The sequence below is a fragment of the Lutra lutra genome, chromosome 1, assembly GCF_902655055.1.
Source record: "Lutra lutra chromosome 1, mLutLut1.2, whole genome shotgun sequence".
NCBI classification, from domain to species: Eukaryota; Metazoa; Chordata; class Mammalia; order Carnivora; family Mustelidae; genus Lutra; species Lutra lutra.
The window spans coordinates 201,298,863-201,306,086 of record NC_062278.1 but is presented as its reverse complement, the minus strand read 5'-3'; positions in this window follow the sequence as shown (position 1 = coordinate 201,306,086).

The following is a 7,224-nucleotide window of genomic DNA, read 5'->3' as shown; positions in this document are numbered from 1 at the left end:
TGAGATCATGACCTGAGCGGAAGGCAGCGGCTTAACCCACTGAGCCACCCAGGCGCCCCTTAATTCCAGGGTTTAGCTAATGCTTTTAACCCAGAGGTGGCCAGGAAATACTGTTGACCACACCCAATGTTGGGTGTGTGTGTGTGTGTATGTGTGTGTGTGTTCATGTCCACATTCAACATGTGCCATGGGGCTGCACTTATGTGCGTTTATGTAAATACCAATTTTATTATTATCTCCACCCTTCTACTTGATCTGATTTGGGGTTATGAATATGGACAGTTGAGTCTCATATCCTAAAGCATGTACCAGAAATTAAACTTAAGCAAAATACAAAGATTATTAAAAAAAAACAAAAAACACGCCACTGTGTTCTGTTGTTTTGGGACTGGATGAATGACAGAATGTTGTTAACAAAAAGGATTGGTATTGGAGTGCCTGGGTGGCTCAGTGGGTTAAAGCCTCTGCCTTCGGCTCAGGTCATGATCCCAGGATCCTGGGATCAAGCCCCTCATTGGGCTCCCTGCTCAGTGGGAAGCCTGGTTCCCTCTCTCTCTCTGCCTGCCTCTCTGCCTACTTGTGATCTCTGCCTGTCAAATAAATAAATAAAATCTTTAAAAAAATATTAAAAAGGATTGATATTAATGGGGTAAGGAGTTAAAGTCAGGGCAGAGAGCTAAGAACTAAAACCAAGTGGAGGAAGGACAGACTCCTGATACCATTATTTAAATGGTGCCCTCTGTTCCTCTCTTCCTTTCTCTCTCTGTAACTGCCTCTACTTGAATTCATATAAGGCCCATGATTCAGCTTGATAGTATGCATCAGAAGCTCTACAATATTGTTTTTTAAATTTTTGCAATAAATCAATTAGATGGGTGATGTTATTCCTGTTTTACCCCAGGAGGGTAAATGACTTGCCCCAATAACGTAGCTGGTGGCCTACAAGACCTGGATTAAGAGCCCCTTATGAATCTGACTCTAAAATCTAAGCTGATACACCACATTAGAATGCTAAGAACCTTTAGAGATCATGTTTTATAACCCAATTTATTTCACAGATGGGAAACTCAAGGCGTGCCCCCTTCATAGCTTCCCTCCGTCAGTGTGGATAATGGGGAGTTGACTGTGCCCACTAGGCTCTGCCAGGACTTCCCAACTGGGGAAATGGAGAGGATTTAGTGCATCAGAGAGTCCTAGATAAGATTTAAGAATTGGGTCAAGGGGGACGGGAATGAACCAGTTAAAGGAACGGGAATTACTTAGTTTGATGTGAAATGTAAATCGTGCTCTTCAAGGGAAGAGTTAGCTGATGAAGGATAAAGACCAGCTGGCATCTACTTTCCATTTTGCCAAAGCAAGAAGGCAAACTAGTGCTGGGTGGGGGCTAAGTCAGTTACAATCAAGAAGACCTGAAACGGGGAGGGTGTTGGAAGGAGGGTGGCTAGGTAGGGGATCGTGACCCCCACCAGGCTGGGAGCTGTTTTTGGCAGGTTTTTCTTGTTTTTGTTGTTTTTTTTTTGTTGTCCCCCCCCCAAGCTAAGAATAGCATTGCCCCTCTGAACAACTGCCCTTAAGAAGTAACATCAGAATGGGGGCGCCTCGGTGGCTCAGTGGGCTAAGCCTCTGCCTTTGGTTCAGGTCATGATCTCAGGGTCCTGGGATCAAGCCCTACATCGGGCTCTCTGCTCAGCAGGATGCCTGCTTCCCCCTGCCTCTCTGCTTACTTGTGGTCTCTCTTTGTCAAATAAATAAATAAAATATTAAAAAAAAAAAAAAGTAACACCAGAATGTCCTGCACCTACAAATCTTTCCACCCTCTGATCCATCTTGCCTACTGTGTTTAGAGCTCTTCTCATCTCTCCAGAGAGGGTTTCTTTAATATCTTCCATGTAGAGCTGTTCTCATGAAGCACAAATCTGATATTACTTTTCTGCTCCAAATGACCCCATAGTAGCTATGTTTAAGGTGTGGTCTGTAGACCCCGAGAGGAAAGTTTGCCAGTCAAAGCAAATTAAAATATAGGACACCCCTTTAAGTTTGAATTTCAAATAAAGGGTAATTTTTTAGTATAAATATGTCCTGGGAAATATTTGAGCATCTTGTAGATTATCTAGTGACTCCAGCTGTGGAGACTTAAAACCCTTTCAAGGGGTCTCTGCAGGTCAGATCTATTTGCATAGTAACATTAAGACTTTTTTGTCTTTTCTAGAGTGTTGGTATGTGCAAATTCAACTGTAGTTTAAACTGCTGGTGTCTTAGCATGAATCAAGGCAGGGACATTAAAGTATACCGGGGGACGTTGCATTATGCACAATGTCTGCCATTTACTCACAGTAAAAATGTTGCCAATTCTATTTAAGAATTTCCTTGATGAAGCAGTAAAAATTATTAGTTTTATTATATCTCAACCCCTGTGTAGATGTCTTCTTAATACTCCAGGTGACAAACTAGGACATATACATAAAGCATCTCTGCTGAATACAGTGGTTGTCTTTCTTTGTGATAGTTTGAATGGGTTGCTTTTTCCATGGAACACCATTTTTTTACTGACAAATTTCCGTTATTCTTACCTAAGTCTTTGGCAGTTATTTTCCTGAAAATGAGTGAAGTGAGCCAGTCACCTCAAAGAAAAAACCTGACAGTATTTGTGCCAATTATAAAATTTGAGCTTTCAAGTGAAAATTAGAACTTTGAAAAACTTCTGTCTACCACTGAGAGCTTGACAGCTTCCCAATATTTAAAGACTTTCTGAAGACACTGGTGGCGATAACAATGAATGTAGGGTTTTCTTTTATGCTGTATAATGAGATGTGTCAACATTTGGAAAGTCTGTGTACCTCAGTGAACCAATATTTTCCAAATGGCCAATGTGTTACCAAATTATGCATGAGTAACAAGATCTATTCAAAGTACAATATAAACTGGTAGATTTTAATGTAACAGTATGAGAAGTTTCACTGCTACGGTTTCAGATTCCACATTTCAACTAACCTTTAAAAGTCAAGTTTAATGTCATAGCAAAGGAGTATATCTACAATTATCTGAAAAGGTTATTAAAATGGTTCTCCCTTTTCCAACTAGATATCTGTATAGGGCTCGATATTATTCATACACGTCAGCCCAACATCCTGTCACTGTGGATTGAATGTATGAGAATCCAGGTGTCTTCTTTTCAGCCAGGCAGTAAAGAGATTTGCAGAAATGTAAAGGAATGCTCTTCTTCTCACTATTTTGTTTTGGGAATTATAGAAACTTTTCTTTAAAAATGTTAACATGTAGGGGCGCCTGGGTGGCTCAGTGGGTTAAAGCCTCTTTCTTCGGCTCAGGTCATGATCCCAGGGTCTGGGATCTAGCCCCGCATTGGGTTCTCTGCTCCGCGGGGAGCCTGCTTCCCCCTCTCTCTCTGCTTGCCTCTCTGCCTACTTGTGATCTCTCTCTCTCTCTCTGTCAGATAAATAAATAAAATCTTTTAAAAAAATGTTAACATGTAATGAGCTTATTACTATTTTTAAGTGAATGATAAATGATTTTTAAGTGTTCTTAGTTCGAATTTTACAGATAAATACCTACTGATAAAATCTATCCAGCAAAAGCTCTTTGAGGTCTACCATAGTTTATCTTTTTTTTTTTTTTTAAGATTTTATTTATTTATTTGACAGAGATCACAAGTAGGCAGAGAGGCAGGCAGAGAGAGAGAGAGAGAGGAGGAAGCAGGCTCCCTGCTGGGCAGAGAGCCTGATGTGAGGCTTGATCCCAGGACCCTGGGATCATGACCTGAGCTGAAGGCAGAGGCTTTAACCCCCTGAGCCACCCAGGTGCCCCTACCATAGTTTATCTTTAAGATTTGTTTATTTATTTGAGAGAGAGAGAGAGAGAGAGCGCAAGCAGGGGAAGGGAGGCAGAGGGAGAGAGAGAGAATCCTGACACAGACTCCCCACTGAGCACAGAGCCCTACAGGGGACTCAACATGGGGCTTGATTCCAGGACTCCCAGGTGCCCCAAGGTGTACCATAACTTTTAAGAGTGTAAAGGGGTCCTGAGACGAAAGGGCTTGAGAACCACTAGACCACAGGAGGACACCCTGACTGGTGAGCCAGATGTTTGGGAATTTCCACCATCCCCTTCACTTAATATCACCATCTCTGAAGTTACCACCATGTTGCAGCATAACCATGTTGCTGATTTCTGCACATGTTCTGGACTTTGGGGCTGAACTTTGTGCATACCATTCCTTTACCTGGAACATGTGTCCTGTACCCTTTATCTACTCATCTGGTGGTTAGGGGGGTCAGAGCTATCATCTTAGCATGAAGGCCTGAGAATGCAGAGAATCAGAGACCCAACTTCAGTTTGTTTATAAGTATGCTCTGCATATAACCTTTAGGATTTTTGTTTGTTTGTTTGTTTTTACCATCTAAGGGCCAAATGTCCTGCCATAAACTTATGGGATTTTTGTAAATATTAGCTGACAATTTCTAGTGATATCTGTGGGCTGTTATGATCCAGTGCAGATTAATCAGAGTGTTTTGTGCCTGCTGTGAGCAGAACACTTGGCAGTGGGGGCAGGGACTTAAGGACCAACACCATGGCTGGAGACACAGGATTCACAGCCAAGGAGTAATTAAACAGGACACAAGAAGGCATGTAATCGAAGGGGTAACCAGGTGCTATAGGCCTTTAGGGACGGGGTGGTGGAGGCAGGGGTGGGCACATATGTGTTTACTGTGGGGAGAAATCAAAGAAGGCTTCTGGGAGGAGGCAGGGACTTGCTGGGGACTTGTTAGGTAGGCAGGGTTTAGTTAGAGGTCAGCAAGGCAGGATTTCAGGTCAGTGAATAAACACGAGCCAGGGCAGAGAGTCAGAAATGAGCACAGCATGTTCACAGCCTAATGAGACTGCTGACCATGGTGAAGGTGAATGGTGCGAGGTGATAAGGTTGAAAGCTAGTCAGAGGTTTTTTAGCTTGGACATGGAAGGAAGGAGGAATCAGCCTTTTTTTTTTTTTTGGTTAGGGAAGTGGCATGGTGTTTTTCTGAGCACAGGATGGGTTATTACCGAATGGATTTAGGGCATCTAGTTAGTGATCTAGGGATGTGAGGTGGCAAGGCTCTGGACTGGGGTAGCAGCAAGGTTTTTTTGGTTTTTGTTTTTTAAGATTTTATTTATCTATTTGACACAGAGAGAGAGAGCACAAGCAGGGGGAACAGCAGGAAGAGGGAGAGGCAGGCACCCCGCAGAGCAGGGATCCCATTGTGGGACACTATCCCAGGACCTGAGGATCATGACCTGAGCTGAAGGCAGATGCCTAAACGACTGAGCCACCCAGGTGCCCAAGGTTTTTTAAAAAATGAAATACATGCAGGGAACTACTTCCAGAATGCCTGCTCAGTGCCTTTAAATGGGAGTATTTTACATATGAGGGCATGGGGATTAAAGCCCCACAAGAGCATGTTTGTGACATAATTGGGTCTTATCACATGTGGCTGCCTTTTATTCGAGTCTTTCTTGGGTCTTATCCTCCCAGCCACTAAATAATCGTCTGGTTTGGGGCAGGTCCTTTAACTCCTCCGTGTCTTGATTTTGTCATCTGTAAAATGAGGGTGTTAATAGGCCTTGTCTCCTGGACTTGTTATGAGAATTACATGAGTTCATACATGTAAAGTGTTTATACTGGGTCCTGGGACATAGGAAGCCTTTGAAAATACTAGCTATTATTTATTTATTCAGTCATTCGTGTTAGCTTGGGAATATACGTATTTAAATTACCCAGTGGGCCAAAGCATTCAGAGCTGTGCTGAATCAAATCTCTCCACCATCCCCCAACCACCCCAAAGAAAGCTGGCTGGAGACATTGTGAAGATGGGACTCAGGATCTAGGATGGAACAATGTTAAAAACTCTAATTCCACGAATACCTTAAGATCTAAGGTATAAAACCCAGAGACCAGAGTCACAATATAATCCTGCCACTTCACTGGCTCCCACTGCAGAGAAGATAAATCTGGATTACTTAGCAAGCCAGCAAGCCTTCTTGACTGGCTTTGTGTTGTCCCAGCCTCCTTCCTCCCCCAGCCTGGGAGGCCTGCCCCTCCAACCTGCACTTCTGCTTCTTTTCAAACGCATCCCACCCTGGACTTGGGTCTCCCCCGCCTTCACTCTTTCCCCCAAAGCTCATTCCTCTTACTCCACTTGTGCCCAATAAAATTAGTCACCTGTTTTTAATAGACTTTATTTTTTAAGAGCAGTTTTAGGTTTACAGAAAAATTGCAGAGAAAGTGCAGAGTTCCCATATACTCTCTCTCCCAACTGTTTCTCCTATTAGTAACATTTTGGATGAGTGTGCTACATTTGTTACAACTGATGAGCCAATATTGATACATTGTTATAAGTACATTGTTATATAAGCCCATAATTTACATTAGGGTTTACTCTTTGTGTTGTACATTCTATGGGTTCTGACAAAGGCATAGTGTACTATATTCATGACAGTGTCATACAGAACAGCTTCAATGCCTTAAAATTGCCCTGTGCTCCATCAGCTCGCTCCTCCCCTTTCCTCCCCCCATCAATTTTTAAGAATCAGAATGCCATGACTTCAGTGAGAACATCTCGAATGAATCTCTTTGATGCTTTTGTGGCATTTTCTTCATACCTATTACAGCTCCTGTGTTCCACATAGTACTACAGATGGACCCACACTCTTCTTCCTTCCCTAGGTTGTATCTCCATGAGGGAGAGGATGTACTGTGGATTTGGACAACACCTAGCCTAGACCCTGTTCTTAACAAGTGTCTTATACACGCTGGCTGACCTGGATTGTGAGCATGTATCAGGGTGGGACTTTGCAGAATCGAGGCAGGGCTTTAGCCCTTGAAGTCTGGAAGGGACCGGTAAATGAATTTGATACTTGCTTCAGCACTCAAGGTCTGTGGATGGGAAAGTTCTTTGAAGGCAACCCATCTTCTGTACCTTCAGATTTGGGCTCAGGAGCAGCCTTACTGCTAGGCCACAGGGCTCTTCCCCTGCCTTGCCACCTCTCCAGAAAGAAAAAGTGAAACAACAACAACAAAAGAGGAGAAAGGAACAAGGAGCCTGATTGTTTTTATCCTTCCGTCCTTGTGCCCCTCTCAGGAAGGCCCCTGGAAAGCCTTATGTTTGGTCCTCACTCTCTCTTCCCAGGTGGGCCCCCCCCCCACCCCACAATTGATGCCCAGAGCGCTTTCTT